General features: G+C 29.8%; 1 pseudogene; it reads left to right on the top strand.

Annotated features, from left to right (window-relative positions):
* The first annotated feature begins 8,861 nt into the window (after nucleotides 1-8,861).
* On the top strand, nucleotides 8,862-10,321 carry LOC129904085 (WUSCHEL-related homeobox 3-like; annotated as a pseudogene).
* The last annotated feature ends 10,136 nt before the right edge of the window (nucleotides 10,322-20,457 follow it).

Raw genomic sequence — 20,457 nt, 5'->3', positions numbered from 1 at the left:
GGCAATTAAGTCTACTTATACAACAATTATATAATTACAACTTTACTTTTGACGGCTGCATATATTTAATTACTTTACCCTCTAAATCAAACATTACAACTACAAGAATTTGAAATATGAAATTTTATATCTGCCTTGCCTTTTATGAAATTAATTCATGGTGCACGTAATCTTAATTGTATGTATCTAAACCCTACATATATTTTCTTCTGTCTTTATGACTTTTATTTTATTTTTGAGAGAGAGGAAAGAGGGTCAGGGGGGCTAAACAAAAGTTAATACTCCCTTCGTCTCATATTCGTTATCATGTATACTAAAAATATTTGTATTAAAACAGTTGTCAATTTAAACAATCAAGAGAAAATTAATTATCTTTTTCCAACTTTGCTCCTTAGCATTAATTATTCTAGAATTAAGAGGTACGTAAATAGATAAATATTAAAGAATTAATAAGGGGTATATTAGTCAAATTATGCTTCTAATTAATATTTTTTTAAGGATTGTACAAAACCTTATCATGACAACTAAAAAGGGACGGAGGGAGTACTATATAGATATATAAATTATATATATAGCACTATTAGAAATAAAGGCTTTTTCCACCACAAATTAGTGGGGTATTTATGTTATAGAACAAGATTTTTCTACTTATTTTTTACCAAATCAATTCATTGAAAAAATACATAATGAAAAATAGATTATCATTAAAAAAATAAAAAAATTTCTAATATTTTTTGTATGACAAAAATATTACTATTTTTTTCCTTTTCTTATCGATTCAATTAAATTATTTGTGGAAATAACCCGCTAAGCATGGGGAGGACAATGTTTGTAGGAAGAAAAGTAATACTGGGACACTTTTCCCCTCTTTTTCGAGCCAACGTAATCTTAAAAGTAGGAGCAAATTAAGGATATTAAAGAATACATGGAATTATGGAAAGAAAAAGCAAATATGGTATTGATTAAACAGTTTTTGAGTTGAGCAAGCACGTGAACCCATTAGGTCATTTTGAGAATTAGAGCTTTTTATTTCATAAAAGATTATTCCATAAATTTTTAATGGGTATTTGGACTAGTCGATAACTACAGTTATTTAATGGAGGGGTGAGTTTAGATAACTCATTTAATTAATGGGCTGACGTGATAATATATTTAACACCATGTACTCCTTATTTCATATTTATTAAATAGTTAGTAGGGCTATCACTTTTAGTACTCAATTAAGTTGAAAAAGAAAATAGAAGAGAGAGTTGCCGCATATTGACGCCGAAGAAGAAAAAGCTGCACTTCAAGATCGGGTAATGATCCTTTATTAAGTTAATCTATTCTTGACCCTTATAATATTATGGTGTCGAACATATAGTGGTTAAATATTATATCCTATACGGTCAATTCAATTCTTCTTTCAATTAACTAGTGAAAATAATGGACTTTAGGGTTGCATGTGTCAAAAAAATTTAATGCTAATAGGGGTAATGATGAGTGATCATTGGAAATTACATATTAGGGCCTAGGGGTGTTGGTAATGTGAAACATATATATAGTCAGTGCATTTATTGTGTTCCAGTGTACCTATTTTGACATTATTAGAATGTTATTATTATATTATTTTCATTCGATTTAGATGTTAATTTACGTAATGTTGTTGTTGATTCAAAATTGTTATTATGGTCATAATATTGTAATTCAAGTTTCGATATATTGAGATAGATAATTAATTTTAAGTGTATTATATTATATGAATACCATTAGATTTTTTTTTATACTTGAGAAACTGAAACCCTAGGCTTGAGATTTTTAAGAAATTGATTATAGAATTGAGTGAGTTGTTGGGTCTAGATTAAATATATAAATAATATTGGTGTCTACGGACTAGTTACTTATAAATATTATACATTTGATAGATTGAAAACGGTTTGAGGCATTGAAGAAAGGAAGGACATTGGTGGATTAGCTTGCTTTACTTCGGTTGAGGTAGGTTATGATTTTTATTCTATATCATAGATAGACTCTTAATAGTGATTGATATTCATTGAGTAATATGTGTGAAGTTTACTACGCATTTAATTATTGTGGTTTGGATGGTTGATATGTTGTTGTGATTGGTCTAAAATCCCAAGGCCATGAAATCCATAATCTTGAACTTGCCCTATCAAAAATGGTGCATTGAATAAAGAAGGCTTGATGAAATATTGTTAATGAAGTGGAGTGTAATCATGAAGAATGATAAATTAATTAGATTTTTTTGGATCGGGTGTCACGTTCCGACACGGTATATATATGGATCGGGTGTCACGTTCCGACACGGTATATTTGGATCGGGTGTCACATTCCGGCACAGTATATTTGGATCGAGTGTCACGTTCCGGCACAGTAATATTAAAGAAAAACAAATTAAAATTACTTAATACTACCTAATCTCCAAAAACTCATATTTCAATAGAGTGCGATGTGGAGGCTTGAGTCCTTATGTGTGATCTTGATATTATTAACTGGTTATGTAATTGTTCATTGGTTGCCACCTGTTAAGTGTTGTTGTTGACTTTTCACTATTATTTTATGTATATTAATTTCTATTTTGAGTCGGCCGATGATATCTACTCAGTACATATTGTCCTGTACTGACCCCTACTTGTATCTTTTCTTGTTTTATTTTGTGGAGTGCAGCGAGTGTTCCACCGACTTCGACTCGACCTCAGCTCTAGTCAGTCTCAAGATCATCGGATTTCAGGGTGAGCTATCCTTATAGCTCGTGATAGATTTTCTCGGTTACGGCATGGTGTCTTTAGTTTTCGGACACATTTTGTTATTTGTTTATTTTAGTGTTTGATACTTCCGGACTTAGTTTTAGAAATTAGATGTACTTAATGTGATGACTTTCAGGTTTTGGGAAAACATATTTAATTGAGCTTCCGCGTTATTATAATATTTATTAGTTGGGGTTTGTATCGTTGGTTATCCCACCTAGGAGGTTAAGTGTGGGTGCCACTCATGACCCATTTTGGATCGTGACAGATCCCCTTTTAGCATTTTATTGAAAAATACAGCAACCTGATCTCACATGGAATAAGCAAAATAAGGTTATGAGTTAGTCGTAAAGATCGTGGAATTGATATATCAGGTGGTGTCGCATAAAGAAAGTTAGAGATTGATTTTTTCAATCAAATGTTTTTTTAGTAGAACTTGTCATATCGAATTGATTTAGTGTAGTTTACATCTTCTTTATAATTTATATCATGTTTTTTTTATATATAAGCGAATTATTAGATGATAATTACAAGTGATAATACATAATTCATGGAACTAATAATCTAAAAGAATATTACCTTGCATTTTAATTTTTTTTTATTGTTTAAAAATTGGCGTGTTGAAAAAATAGGAAAGGAGATATATATATTATAAGGTGAGAAAATCAAACTCTCACCAATAAGGTAAAATTTCAAATAACTAATCAATTGAGAAGTAATTTATGTTTAATCAATTCATTTGAGGAGTGTTTTTTCAGCATATGATAAATCAATTATATTTGGTCAAAGTACTTTTGTGTGTAAAAATAGGACAAAACACATATTAAGGATCATTTTACCGTTCGTATTATCTAAAAATATAAATAATTTAAAATATTTTTTCTATTGAAGACATGAATGAAGTTTTTAATTTTTATTTAGTAAAATCTTACAACATATAATCAAAATATATATATGAAAGTTAATTACTATAAATATAATCAAAATTCAAAGGGAAATACGAAAACTAATTTATGAGAGATAGTTCGATAAATAAAAGACATGAATTGATAAGGCTAACAAGACTTTACTAAAACGTACCAATTATAAAACACCTATTGTCATATATAATAAGCTAACAAGACTTTACTATATCTCAATAAACAGTCGCCAAATAACAAAGAAGTTAAAAAATAAATGCTACAATTTGAACATGTTCTTTCTAATTCAAGTAAGTACATAAATTGATAAGGCTAACATACTTCTAGAAAAGCATCGAACCTAAATAAGAGTACTAACATGACTAAAATATCTACGTGTATATATATATATATATATATTTCTTTTATTTTGACTTATTTTTAATAGACAAAATAAATATTTGTCAAAAAAGAATTTTTTTTTTTATTACTACTCTCGGTTCATATTATTATGTTTTTAGCTTGGACGTAGCCCTTACGAAATTCAAGCACTCTACAAAAAGTAAAATAGTATTTTCATTAAGTTATATGATTGCTAATTTCTAATTAATTGTGTAAAAATTTACTTATCTAAATAAGGATAAATTTGAAAAAGAAAAATGAATATATTCTTTGATTATGAGTATAAAAGATTCTTTATTTTGGATTAAGTATAAAAGTTAAAAATATCATATAATATGAATCAGATGGAGTAGTATTCCTCTTGTCTCAAAATATGTGTGGTGTTTTTTATTTATATATTTTTTAAGATTGGATGGGTATTTGACTATTTTATCTTTATTCATATCTTAAATATATAATTTTTTTATTAAATATTTATTCTATTTGTATGTCGTAATTAAGGCGTTTATAATTTTTAAGAACAATTTTTATTAAGGATTAAATAGAAAAAAATAATCAATGTCATCTTAAACTTTTAGATGATAAGTGTTTTGAAATAAATATTCTTAGTAATAACAATAAATATTTTTAAAATAAAAAATATTTTAATAGAAATATTTTTAATAAGGACAACAACTATTAATTTTGAAACGGAAGAAGTTATAATTAAACATGGTTTTATCCTTTTATAGCACCCTCTTCTTGGGACTTTGGGAGTATCCTCAGGTACATTTTGAGTGAAGTTGGAGTTGCTCTCCGTTCAATTTTACTTGTTATTTTTAATATATATTTTTTTAATATTAATTATTTATTTTTAAATTATTTTTAAATACCTAATATTAAATATAAATAAATATGAATATTATAATAAAATATTCTGTCAATTATTATTTCTCAAAAATCGTACAAAATACAAAATAGACAAATAAAAATAAACGAAGAGAACATAAATTTCAAAAAAATAAATAAAAGGAAAGAAGGAAAAAAGACGTTGGCTTAATTAATGTTGTATCCAATGCATCCAACTCCCACAAAAAAATAATAATAATAATGATATGAGACTTGTGATGACGAAATCATTAGTCACCTTTTTTTTCCTCCAAATTCTTTCCCTATAAAAATGAGTCCTCTTTTAATTTCTCTTTTTATTATTGGTCACTTAAAGTCAAAACTTGCCTACACCTGTCACCTTGGTTTTTAGGTGAAGAATGAGTGTACTCATTATAGTTATAGTTTTATAATCATCCGTACGAACGTAAAAAATATTATAAATTATAATAATTAATAATTTAAATTATTTAAAAATTAGGTGAAAATTATTTTCACCTTTCGACTTTTCTTTAAAATTAAATTCTCCTTTCAACTTTGAACAATAATCAAACTCCTCCCTTTATTTTCTGCATTGTTTATTTTATCATTGTTATATCATATCTATTTAATATCTCTTTATATTAATATAGATATTTATAACTTTTTCTTTAAGTTTTTTAACATTATAAGTAGAATAATATTTATAAGAATTTATCACAAAACTTAATATTGTTCTTATGACTGTTATTTCAATATAATATGCATTAAGTGTGTGTATATGTATGTATACGTATATTTTTTTTTTCTCCACTATTTTACTCCATGCGTTTCATATTATTTGACTCTTCTTGATATATATAGGTGTATTTTACTAAAATAATATTATTAATAATATTTTGAAACCTTAAATTTGACTATTACTACTTTATGCAGTTATTTAATACTAAATATAGAAATAAAAAAAGATTAATTTTTTTATATTTTATAAATTTGACAAGTAAATTAAAAAAACTATTTTTAGAATGAGAGTCAAATTTTGATTGACATTGATGGAGTATTACATAAATTATAATCTAAAATAATTTAAAAATCTAAATAATACAATCTTTAAAAAATTTTCCTTAATTAAATTAATTATTTGTATTTCCTACATTGAAATATATTTTTATAGTTATTATTCTCTGCTATTTTCACTTGTATAAATAAATATTAGAGTTTTGATTATTATTAATAAAATTAATTTTCTCTCTATGCTAATTTAATTCATTATAGAATATCATTAACTTATATACTTAATTAGTATTTTCACTTTTTTGTCCAAAAAATAATTTATGCTTTTATGAAAATTTTGTTATATTAAATAAAAAAATGAAAATATTATGATTTTTAAAGAAGTTAAAAAAATTGATAATGAAAGGGTATAATAGGCATTTTAAAATTTTAATTAGGATAAAGAGGGGAGCTTGATTTTAAAAGCAAAGTTGGGGTGAAAATAATTTTCACCCTTTAAAAATTATGTCAACAAATTTTGGTTGACTATCAAAATGTCATTAGTGTCAAATAAATTGAGACAGATGGGATAACATATATATATATTATTTGAAAATTGTGTAAAATGTATTATAAATCACAATAATTAACAACTAAAAATATTTAAAGAACATATAAAAAAATTGTAAGTACTCTCAAAATTCTATCAGAGTCACATAAATTGAGACAGAGGAAGTTACATGTATTATTTGAAAATTACGTAAAAAGTAGTATAAATCACAATAATTAACAACTTAAAATACTTCAAAACATAATAAAAAAAATTGATCGACTCTCCAAATTTTATCTCTGTAACATAAAATTAAGACAAAAAAGTAACATCTATTGAACCTATGGAGGCACATATATATATATATATATATATATATATGAGATTCATAATTTTTGCAAATAAGATAAATTACATGTTATCAAGAGTAGATCTAGCCTTAAAAATACGAATGCAGGATTCAATAATTTAGATTAAAATTTTGTATTTATATTAAAAATTCCATCTAGCATGCATTAATAATTTATATAAAATCTAACAAGTTAAAAGCTAGTATGACTCAAAACTCATACATGTAAATATAATATGGTGATATCAAAATTTCGACACCAAATTTAAAACTCTTTTAATTACAGCAACCACCATTAAAATAATGGTAAAGGAGGAAACAAATGTCATTGAATCCATTTAACCTTATTTAAAATGTATGAATGAGCGTATATAGACACACAAGGACACACAAGTTAATGGGGTTTCAGAGTGAATTAATTTTTCTTTTGAATAGTGTACTTTTTAAAATGTACAAATTAGCTTTCATTTTGTTTTGATTTTTTGAATGCCTATTCACTTTTCCTGTTAGATGAAAGTTTTATAATATAATGTTGTGATTTGTCAACTAGTAGTACAATTGTAGGTATTTTTTTAAAAGAAGAGCAACATAAATATTTATGAGTCCGTATCTTTTTCACCAAAATATGTACACACCAAAGTTAAAGGGGTTTAGGAGGAAATTCCTTTTAACTTGTTGGCTTGTGTTTGAGGATAGATTAAAAAAATTGATTATTTGAATTAGTAAGATGAATAGAATTAAGTTGGCTTAAAGTGTTGTGTTATTGGTGAGAATTTTTTGAGAAAAGGAAAAAAAGAAAAAGATCTCTAATTAGTGTTTTGGGAATAGATTCAAAATGATTTTTTAAATATATTTGTTGAGCAATTTTTTCCTTTAAAATTTGTCAAAAGTCAAGACTTTTCGTCTTGATTAAATATTTAACAAATATTGTTTGTCATATTTAACAAGAACTGAAAAATTAACCATAACCACTAAGAGTTCCATCAAATTTCAAAAATCACAACAATAAAAAATATTTATTGAGAACTAATTTATAAAGTTGGAGTTGAAGATAACTTGTATTTATTATACTTTTTGTTTTTGCAAAGAAAAAAAAAACACTTAATTTGAAATTTATGAAGATACAGTATGAAAACAAATTACTTTTTCAAATTTAAAATGGAAATTTTATAACCAAACACTAATTTTAAAATAAAGTAAAAAATTAATCAAAAAAAATGAACTCATCGCCAAACCGCTCCCAGGGATAAAATGAACTCTCATATTTTTTTTCGAACTATTTAATTTTATCTTTCTTATCAGATAAAAGTTAATAAATTTACTCCTACACCAAATTCAGTTCGAAAAATTTTAATACCTCAGTTGGTTGATTATCTGAAATATTTATTTTATCGGTGAGAGTTGTGATTTCCCTCCTTTGTAATTACTTTTCTTAACCCCATCAATCTGGATTGGGGTGCAGTGATGAGACTGCTGCATCCTTAACCAGAGGTCTAGGGTTCGAGCACTAGGTATGAAAAAAATTCTGTTGGAAGCGCCATCCCTGAATGGACCCCTACAGTGCATGATCCAATTTAGTCGGGGCTCCACGCAGTCCAGACACCGGATAGAAAACAAAAAATACTTCTCTTATCCCCCAGTGTAATTTTTTTTTTTTAAAAAAACTTACAAAAAAACTTAACCTTTTAGGTCCCTTTGTTAACAATTAGAATATGAACAATTAATGAGTCCACCATATCTTTTCCACTATTAGTGAATAAAACTATATTCTTCATCCTCCCTTAAACAATCACAGTACAAAACTGTCAAAATATGTCAAATGATAACTTTTTTGTTTTTTCCCCTTTTAGGTAATACGTACCTATAAAGAAATTAAGTAATGGTCCTAACTTTTTTTTTGTGTGTGTAATTTGGTGCTCATTTTATTCAATTCAGCCCCACAATAAATGTTATTATGATTAATTCCAAACTACCCTCAATATCTTCTCCATCTTCAATTCCTCAACTATCACATTTTTTTTCTTCTATATATACCTATTAAAACCTTACTTCTCCATATAGTCCAATAAGTTGAGTTTAATTTAGCCCCCCCAAAAGAAAAAAACATTATGCAACTTTTGAAAAGAGAAAAAATGGCAAGGCCAACAAGGTGGAGTCCAACACCAGAACAACTTATGTTCTTAGAAGAAAAGTATAGGAAAGGTTTAAGAAATCCAAATGCTATACAAATACAAAGTATCACTTCCCATTTATCTTCTTTTGGGAAAATTGAAGGGAAAAATGTGTTTTATTGGTTTCAAAACCATAAAGCTAGGGATAGACAAAAGCTTAAGAAAAAACTTCTTGCACAAATGAACCAAAAACAAATATTAGCTCAATATCCTATTGATGCTCATAGTACCACTACCACTAGCAACTCCAATAATAACACAAACACAAATACCCTCTTTCATTGCCCTACTGATCAATACCAAATTTGCCCTTTAACATCTGCTGGACTTCTTCAAGAGGTATACAAATAGATAAAAATAGTGTATATTTGTTTTTGTTTTTTTGCATGAGGAAACTATTTCATAAGTTTTTTCTATAGTCTGGTAAATGTCCTCTTCATTTTTAGGAAGTGAACAAAAAGAGAAAAAACAAGATCTTGTCTTGCCCCCCCTCCCCCCCCCCCCATACATACACACACAAACAAAAATAAAAGTGTTTGATTTTGTTAGAGAATTTACTTGTCCTAATTCTTTGATTGTTTAAGAAATTTAAATAGGGTTTATGATGTCTTGGATGACTATATAAATAAAGTGATAAGATTTTGGATTGAATGAGTAGATTCTTTTATATGATATGATGTTAGCACTATATTTTGGTAAAGTTCATTTTCATTATCATTTTTCTTTCAAGCTCTTGGTTTTAAATCTTATTTTTTTCTCACTTCATTTTTTTTCTTTTTGTGTTATATAGGGTGGAATCAAAGAAGCATCATCTCAACTAATGATTTTTTTATAGCCAATGGATCTCTCAAGACCAGCTGATGAGAATATGGAAAATTGCATGATAAGACCCTATGGAAAAGATTGGATCTTGATGATGAATGTAACTCCTAATAATTTACCATGTTATGTCAATAGACCCCTCAAAACCCTACCACTTTTTCCCATAACTACAACCGATGGCCTCAAAGACCAAACAACATCCTCCACTAGTTTAAGTTTATGAATTTAAGTTTTATATATCGTCAGCGTAAATAATTTTTTGCATCATCAGATCATTTTAATGATATAAATAGCTATATAAGCATCACTATAAGATATATTACCTGTTATAACAGGTAAAGATGATTTGATGATGTAATATTATTTACACAGACGGTGTATATTGCTTAAACTATAAGTCTATAATAATATTCAATTTGCATGAGCTCCATGCTTAGTAGTATTATCTTTTTATTTCTTTGTACCAATAGAATTCTTTGCTTAAAAAAAAAAGTGCCATAGTAGAGTGCCTAGTTTAATTGTTTCAGTGTGTGCCTTGTATAGAACATTTGAATATTATTGGAGTGTTATTTAATTGATGGTCTCTGTTAACAGTCTGTAGAGTTACTAGTAGTGGAAATATCGGAATTGTCTAATTCTCTGTGAAAAGTCATTTTGCATGATGAGCTCCATGCATACTAGTAGCACTTGCCAAAGAGCAGCGAGTAGTGCTGTCTTTTTTTTTTGAGTTTTCCACCCAATGTGCGAATTTCGTAGAGCCCTGACTAAATTTGGATCGCACATTGTATGGCTAATTCGGGGGTGGCACTGCCAACAAGATTTTCTCTATACCTAGGGCTTGAATCTGAGACTTCTGATTAGGGGTGAAACAGTCCCACCACTGCACCGCAATCCATATTGGTATTGTCTTTTCATTTCTCTATATCATTAGAGAATAGTTTTTTTAATCCATAGTTTTGAAATTTTGGCTCAAGTTGAGACTTAATATTAAACATCAATTAATATGAGCATTATGATAAAATAAAAAAAAATCAACGTATCAATCATTGTTAGCATGCAAAACTTAAAATGGACAAGTAAAAATAAATAAAGAGAATATTTGATTAGGCAAACAATCTTCAGGTTCAATCTCACCGCCTCCCAAGAAGAAAAATAAAATATTTTCATGTTATTTACCCATGAAAAAGAATTATTCAAACAGAAAAGCAGATCCAAGATTTAATTTTAATTAATGATTCAAAATTTAGTATTTGTTGAACTAATTGTGATGTTTCTTGAACCGATGGTATATAAAAAATATCTCTCTATTCATTAAAAATAGGGTTAAAATTTGCATGCATCTTATCCTCATCAGATCCTACTTAGTATGTTATTATTGCTGAAATTATAGTGATTTCTCATATGTATAACTATATTTTATGTCGGAATAAATGGTTCATGAAAAGAATTTGCATATGCCTCTTTCCGGCCAAGAGTGCTTGTTGAGATATAATATATAATTAAATAATAAAAAGTATTTTTTTTTGTTTACAGACTTTAAAAAGAAGAAAATTACTTTTGAAACTTGTGGTTTAAAATAAATTATAAATTTTTATGGACTATAAATCATCTTATTAAGGATAAAATAAAAATTTTAAAATTTAATTATTATTAAATATAAAAATATGTCTTTTTTAAAAAAAAACTGAAACGATAGTTTAATCATTTCAATCAAATAATCACACACTTCAACGAAAACAAAAGTGGCATAAAATAATGCCTGCATGCAGTTTAACTGTTTTGAGTGTGTACTCTATGAAGAATTGAAATGGACCTTTAGTTTATTAGTGGCCCTCCTGTTAACACAGTCTGAGGGACTGGTGAAATTGTATCTGAATTGTCTACTTCTTGCTATTAAAAATGGTGACTATTATTCACTCCTGTTGCTGTTCCCCCAGTTACCTAATTGTCCATTGTGAATCTGCATTGTATTTTTGAGATTTTTGCATTAGTAGAATCAAAATTTTTACTAAGGAGATTCAATTAATATACATAAATAAACACATAAAAAAGTTGAAAGAGGTTCAACGTTTACTATATATACATAAAAACAATAATTTAACTATGTGTAAATAGTATAAATTACCAACGGATTGAGTACAGATAAATTCATTGAACCCTCACTAGCTCCACCTCTGAATTTTTATCTCATTATGTATTTGAAATCAATGGCGGGGCCAAATTTTTTTCACGATTTTAATATATGAAAAAATATATCCAAGAAATAGCCAAAAAGGGTTCAATATATATCTACTATTATATAGATTTAAAAAATAATTTTTAATGGAGTTCGAATAAACCTCACACCCCTAACCTCAAGTTGGATCCACTCTGCGAAAGGCTAAAGCTGACGCAACGTATTTATAATAAATGCATGCAAATTACTATAAATAGGAGTATTAATGGACGCTATATGGGTGTGCGCGTAAGAGAAAATATGATCAGCTCTAACAATTGATTTCATGTCATGAATCCATCTGCTTCAATCTTGGTGGGCAATGACGAATTTAATACAATATATTCCCTCCGTGTATTTTTATTTATTTATTTGAGATTTAATTTGTACGATAAATATTTTTATCATAATATTTATATTAATTAATGTATAGTTTTAGATATTGAAACTTCAAGTTGTTAACGTATCATTTCGTATTATAAGTCTTTAGTTCTATCAACTTCAACATGAAATAGGGAGTTATTAGCACGGTCAAAATATTAACACGATGAATTTTACTGAAATATTTCAAAAAAAGGGATCTAGATGTACCAATGTACTTCTATTTTTGTTTTAAAATTATCCTTGGTTATATTTCATTTTAATGTATTTTTTATTTTTTATTTTTTTGGAAAGTCTTGAAAACTTATTAAGTAATTAAAAAAAGATTGTTGTTTTCACTATTTGACAAATGTGTTAATATAATGCAGTGAACAATGTACAACATCACATGAAGCCACATAAAAGTAATCTTAAAAATGGGTTAGAATTTAGCTAAAAAAAAGACCATTTTAGAAATGAGTTATGTTGGGTGGGCTAGGAATCATTCCAATACAAATTTATCTTATGCTCAGTCTTTAAAATTTTGTGTGAGTTGGGTGGACCATCAATTTCCTGATCATATTTGACACCTCCGTAATGTCTTTCAATGCTGCCCTTATCATTAAATAACTATTAGATTTTTAATGAGAGTGCCAAGTCAATGTGATCCAAGTAAAATGAAACGGTGGTAATATATATTTTAAAGAAATAAGTATTGTTGATACGTTTTGATCCAAATCTTGATTCAAGATCTTATAAAATTTTGATTATTGACAAAAAATATACAAGTGACAATTAAAATGCAAAAAAATCATATAAAAGATGTACAAGAATCGGATCTTTAGAAGATTTCCAAAAAAACTGGTGCAACTGACAACAAGGAAGCAAAATAGATAGGAGAACCAAGTCCTTCAGACAAGAACTGGATATTGCTTGGTCTACATGAAAGAAGTTGCTTCACGCGCACAAAAAACAACCTTGAAGAATTGATATTAAAACTTAAAACAGTTCGACAAGAAATACAAATTCATTATATGAAATCATTACCATAATTGAACATGAGATGTGTCGAAAAAAGGAGAAGCTAAGGTCAATGTGTAACGACTCTGTCACGAGAGGGTACCCTAGGCGTGGCCGGCACTCAGAAACCATTTCTGGCTTCTAAGAGAACCACTTGGTCTCATTTCTTATTCATTCATCAGCGGAAGACTTAAGAATACTAATGTGGGCTTGTCATAATCAAAGGAAAAATAGATAATTCTTAGAAGAAGTAGCTTCTAAGGAGAACTACTCCGATTACATCATCAGACTCTGTCTATGAGGCCTCTAATACTCTTAGATGGTGTCAATGACATGTCCATGGCTACCTCAAAAGAAACATCACACTCAACAATAATAAAAGGATAAGGAGTTCCTTCGAATACAAGAAGGACTCACCAAATAGCTGAAAAGAAATGATCTTCAACGATGCGCCTGTTGAGGATCTCTAACACCTGTATCTGCATCATAAAATGATGCAGGTCGAATGACGTCAGTACGTGGAATGTACGAGTATGTAAAATGGCAGGAAGGTAAGGACAGATATCAAGAAACGCCTCTCAATAAAACTCGGCTCAGAACTCAACATCATCTCAACATCAATATGTAATGCAAGTTTAAAATATAATAATAAAAATAATAGTAATAAGCAATGCTTACTCAGTTGGGAGTTTCTCTAACCGACAACCATCACTTATGAGCTAGCGATGATACAACGAAGCGATGTCGTTGCCACATTCATCCAATACCTTGCCAGGGTAAAGGACATTACCATCTAGGATCCACTCATCAAAGTCCTCTTTTTGGGACTTAAGAGGCATAGATTCCATCCTACGCTGGCTACGTAGTTCTGGGGTTTGAGTCAATTAAACTCTTACCCAACTTGGTGCTCAATACTACTCCCAAAATATGTGCTCATATTAAAATCATCATCTAGTCTCATTGGACTTTAATTTAAATCATCAAACTCATCTCATTTCATGTTCATCAATCATTATACTTCCAAAAACATCATTTACATCTCATCAAAACATCTTGCTCAAAATATCATTTGCTCAAATTCATTCAAACTCAACTCTTTTGCTTTTTCAAAACTCAATAAAATACATATATAATATTAATTCATATAACTTTCTTTTTATCAATGAAAATAATAAAAGCCATCATCTTTAGTCAAAACATGTGTAAAAATATTCATGAACATCAAATCAATTAGGATTCATGGAAAAGTAGCCATGAACAATAATTCCAATAATATGAGAGATAACAATAATAATAGTATTAATGCATAAATATATCAAACTCAATAGAAGAAGAATTAATTTATTTAGAATTCAAGATTTGGATAAAACTCAACTATAACTCAATTATAATGAATTTAAATATTGGACGCATGGACGAACTCAATCCAATGCTATGAAAGCCTTACATACCTTAAATCCGAAGGTTTACTCCGAATTGGAACACTCTTGGACCCCTAGCCTTTTCTTCTTGCCGGAGCGTTTTGTGTACTACCCGGAATATAAGAATAACCAAAGTAGTATTTTTATACTACTAAAACTAAAACTATATTTGAGAAGAAGTATATATAGAGAGAAGAAATGCTTAAGAAAGCTTAATGAATAAAATGAGGAAATAAGGTGGGTATTTATAGGTGGGAAAGAGGGACCTAACAATAAATAAAATAATTATAAAGAAAAATCTGAAAATTTAATGAAATATATTGATGTCATGGATGATATTAAATGGAGGACAATTTATGTCATGAATGATGTCAAATGTATTTAGATGTTTCCATGGTAGGTAAGATGAGTTCTTTTTAACAGAATACTCTTTTTCGAAGCTGCGTTTGAATAAGATAAATTCCTTATTAGGATTTGTATCTTCATAAGAATTGTAGATATGGAAGTCTAGTTTCATATCGTTTAAGAATCAACCAATTTGGAGCAACCTACAGTGAGATATGAATTTTCTTCTATAAACACTCAATTCCGTCACAACACTATATCTTGCAAAGATTAATTTATTTGATCTACTTATACTCCGAATCTTAAGATGTGTTCTTCATGAAAATTGTAGGTAATGATATTGTGGTTACTCAAAAATTTGAATCACCTAATTTGGACCAATCTATGAAAAGTTATTTCCAAAATACAGAGGATGTATTATTTTCGTCGAGAATTGAAATACCGACATACAACATTTTAGGGGTTGTTACAGACCCGAACTGTCGCTATCTAGAAGGAGCGAAAATTTTCAGAACTAAGTTGACCTGCGCCTATACCATCCCACCATAGCAGGAATAACTCCGCTACAGTGACGCGGCCATGGCGGGATGGGAGCCGCCATAGTGGGATCAACGAGATAGAATTAAAAGACGTGAACTCTTATTTTCTCCTTCTTCCCTTAAGTGCCAAAATAGACAAGGATTACCCTAAAAAACCTCAAAAAGCTGCTCTAGGCTTGGAGAGAAGGGATGAAGAGAATTCTAGCGCAAGAAAGGCTACAAACCACAGATTTCAGGCCCGTCTTCGTTGTTTCTCCTTTTAGAAGTTAGGGATCATACTATAATCCTTCTACAGCTGTTTGGCATCAGATAGGCTAGATTTTTCTTAATTGATTAGTTGTAAAACATGTTATCCTACATATTTCATCATAGATTGACAGAAGATTTCATGCATAGGCCTTCGGGCACGGAGTCTGGATGGTTGAATGGTTGTCAATTGATGCTTTAGACATGAATGTATATGTATATGGATCTTGATTAGCTTGTGACTAGTGGTAGTGGTCTAGTACTTGCATATAGACATTAGTAATAATTGTTTAGAGGGACAATAACTCTTGTTAGATTAGATGTAGACAATTTCTAGGTTACTACGAGATCCTGAGATCTGAGAGTTATCGAAGAGAGGTTCAGTATTGACTATTGGTGTACATAGAGGAATAGGCATACATAAATAATTATGTATGTTCATGCTGACTACTTCCTACAAATTACTTGAGTAATGCATATCATGAAATAAAGAGTAAATGTGAATGACATCAGGTTGATGAATCTTATGCCATGAGCATATTTGACTACCTGTGGATGTAGGTGATGGTTTATTTCCTGTCTATATTATATGTGTCACGATCCAACCTCGTAGACTGTGACTGGGGTCCGACTTAGACCTCCATATACATAATTATCAGATATAAGAACTATACATAAGAACCCCAATGGGTCATAACATCTTTTTATATACGTAGCCTCTTTCGTTTGTATCATAACATGAAAGGGAACGCAAGATGACAAGGCTGCAACAACATAACAACACTTACAACATGTCGTATAGGCACAATTGAAATAAACTTAAAAATAACCCACATACACAAGTCTACAGACCTCTAAGAATATCAATGGTAACATATGGTGGGACAGGGCCCCCATCGTACTCCTGAACAAACAAATATATACACGAGGAGACCAATACCAAAAAGCTAGGCTCCGGTACAATGGAGCATTTCCAAAATCGCTGACTGGAAATCCTAAGCTGGTGGATATCCGAAACGCGTATCTGTACCTGCAGGCATAAAATGCAGCCCTTCGAGAAAAGAAGGATCAATACGATATATGTACTGAGTATATAAATCATAACATATCATAACTGAGACAACAACTGAAATAGGGATACAAGAAATAAGTATTACAATTAGCAAATCACTATACCTTCACCTTATGAAATGAGGGCATGTACATCATCTTCATATACCATATCTGGCCCGCTGTGGGATTGGGTTTACAAATACATCATTATATTTTTATATGCATGTCTATATACTGTATCCGGCCCTTTAGTGAGGGACTCGGTGAAGAGAGTAATGTACATATAGTGTACAGTTATACTATATCCGGCCCATTATGGGAATCAATGCCATTCTTATATCATCATATACATCATACCATACCTGGCCCTCTAGTGAGGGACTCGGTGTCATCATTTCATTATATCATCATATACGACATCATATCATTATATACGACATCATATCATATCCGGCACGAGATTTGGTGAATTATCATATCATCGCATCATCATATCATCATGTCATCATATACGATATTATCTCCTCGTATATGGCATTATACCATACCCGACCCAGGACTCAATGAAAGAAGTAGTAAAGCTGTGCACGATAACGTTCCCGGCCTATTGTCACGACCCAAGCCTAGGGCCTAGACGTGACATGGCGAATGAGGAACCCGAAAGTACCTCAAACAAGCCTCTTAGCATTCTTTTAGCCTTTCATAGGTAATGATGATAAATAGACAAGCGGAAATCATAATAATAAATCTTCAACTTACATATGTCCAACAATACCTCTAACTATTAGATTTAATGGGGCTAAGACAAGTTCCTAACTCACCCTCAATCATAATAGAAGAAATACCATAATAAAATATCTTAACATATCATAAGCTAGAAAGACAAAGGAGTATTGTTCCCGGAACATGGGAACTCACCAAAAGTAGTCTTCAATGGAATATCAACTAGCCACGTGGAGGAGAACGAGGAGGAGCAGCGATCCCTACATGGTGATATCATGTAGGCAAAAGAGTATGCGTTAGTACTTTGAATGTACTAAGTATGTAAGGATGCATGAACATTGAGAAAATATTATATCATTTATGTAATATGGAACATAATGTAATACATGCATAATAAATCATATGGATATCCTTTAAAACATTCATTTTGTGGGAAACTAACCATAACCGACATTTAAGACCATGCGAGCTATTACATGGAATCCAACATAACCCCCTACGTTGGCCGGGGAGACTACTTGCCAGGTAGAACTCCGTCAACTTCATTCATTTCTTTAACTTTAACTTTAAGGGCTATTTATGGATCCATTAGCCTAAGCCTACAAGGGCTCCTATGTTGGCACATAGTTAATGAGACAAGGGGTTGCTACTAGGATTCCCTTACTGAATCCCACCTCAATGCCTCATTCGGTGCTAAGTCAATCCCACGAAATAGTTTAATACTTCAAAATATTCATAGCATATAACTTGAGAATTCAAACATCATATTCGGTAGAATAGCTCATTAAAACATTTGATAATTCAAATATGCAAGAATTGTCCTTATTGCATAAAGAATCCATCATTCATATCATTTCATCATTCTTTCATTTCATAAGACTCCCTTTTTTGATCATGGATATTGCTTTCATAAACATTTATTTGGAGTCAAAGCTTTCAAGTCAAACTTTATTAAAAACATAATAAAACTAGGTGGGTTCAAATCACTTCAACTTGCAAATATGTATGTAAATAAATATTCATAAATACTTTGAAATCCATTCATTAAAAATCATGCTTTAAACAACCCACCATGAATTTCAACAACCTTTAAAAATATAAATAAATAAATTACTTGCAATCCATCAATTCATACATATAAAATTATGTTGTATCAAAATAGACCAATAATCATTAGTTTAACCATGATTCATACTATTAAGTAAAAATAAAAATTACCATAACAAAAATATTACTTGAAATCAAGAGACTTAATTGAAAGAGTTTTTGGACTATATGGATGGAAGAATTCATGGATAAACACCACATAACTTAGAGTAAAGCTTAAAGAAAATAAATATAATTTATCATATAATCAAAATAATTTAGACATGAGAGTGGAAGAAATACTCTCATTGAAACCTTACATACCTGGAAACCGAAGCTTTAGTTGGTACCGGAAGACTTAATGAACACTCTTGAGTCCTAGCTTCTCTCCTTGCCGGAACGTTTTGTGTACTACCCGGAATATATGAATCACCGTAATAGTATTTCTTCACTACTAAGAACTAAAACTATATTTGAGAATGTGTATAGAGAGAAGATTTGCTTGAGAAAGCTTGATGAATAAAATGAGGAAATAAGGTGGGTATTTATAGGTGAGAAAGATGACCTAACAATAAATAAAATAATTATAAATAAAAATCTGAAAATTTAGTGGAATATATTGATGTTATGGATGATGTTAAATGGAGGACAATTTATGTCATGAGTGATGTCAAATGTATCTAGATCTTTCTATGGTAGGTGAAATGAGTTATCTTTGACAGAATACTCGTTTTGGGAGCTACGTTTGAATAAGATAAATTCCTTATTAGGATTTGGTGTCTTCGTAAGAATTGTAGATATGGAAGTCTAGTTTCATATCGTTCAAGAATCAACCAATTTGGATAAACCTACAGTGAGATATGAATTTTCTTCTATAAACACTCATTTCCGTAACAGCATCCTACCTTACAAAGATTAATTTATTTGACCTACTTAACCTCCGAATCTTAAAATATGGTCTTCATAAAAGTTGTAGGTAATGATCTTGTGGTTACTCAGAAATTTGAATCACTCAATTCGGATATTTCTATGAAAAGTTATGACCAAAATACAGAGACTGTATCATGTTTAGGCAAAAATTGAAACATCGTATACAACGTTTTTAGGGGATATTACACCTATTATGAGACTTAGAGGAAGAGGTGTTATAGTATGCACGAGTAGAGTAGTGAGAAACCATATGCAATTTAAATCATCATTTGAGACTCAATGAAACAGTCAAGTAAACCATCACTTGAAGACCAGAGTAGCAATCATCTCAAGTACTCTCTAAATATCGTTAGGGATCATATTAATTAGAGCCTCAGGAATCATAGACATGTATCAAGACAAAACTAAATAGCTTATGGAATTAGAGACGTTCGTCATCGTAGAGACCTTAAAAGTAGGAGTGTATACATCCAACTATTATTCAACACATAGAAGACTTGGGGGTAGTAGCTCGACTACTTTAAGAGTTCTAGCATTCAGGAGTGAACACGAGTCATGAGTTATGTCCAAAACTTATGAATGGAGCTACCTCCAAACTCATATCATATATTAATTCACTTACGTTTAAGACATTCCAAAAGAATGGAGAGATGGGCTTTACGTATACTACTTTTCATCGTATAGAAGCCTCACAAGGCAATAACTCAGCTATTTCAGGAGTGCTAACATCAAGAAGTGGA

Source organism: Solanum dulcamara, chromosome 9 (genome assembly GCF_947179165.1).
Source record: "Solanum dulcamara chromosome 9, daSolDulc1.2, whole genome shotgun sequence".
Lineage (NCBI taxonomy): Eukaryota > Viridiplantae > Streptophyta > Magnoliopsida > Solanales > Solanaceae > Solanum > Solanum dulcamara.
Note: the sequence above shows the minus strand (reverse complement) of the source record. Positions and strands in the feature narration are given on the sequence as shown.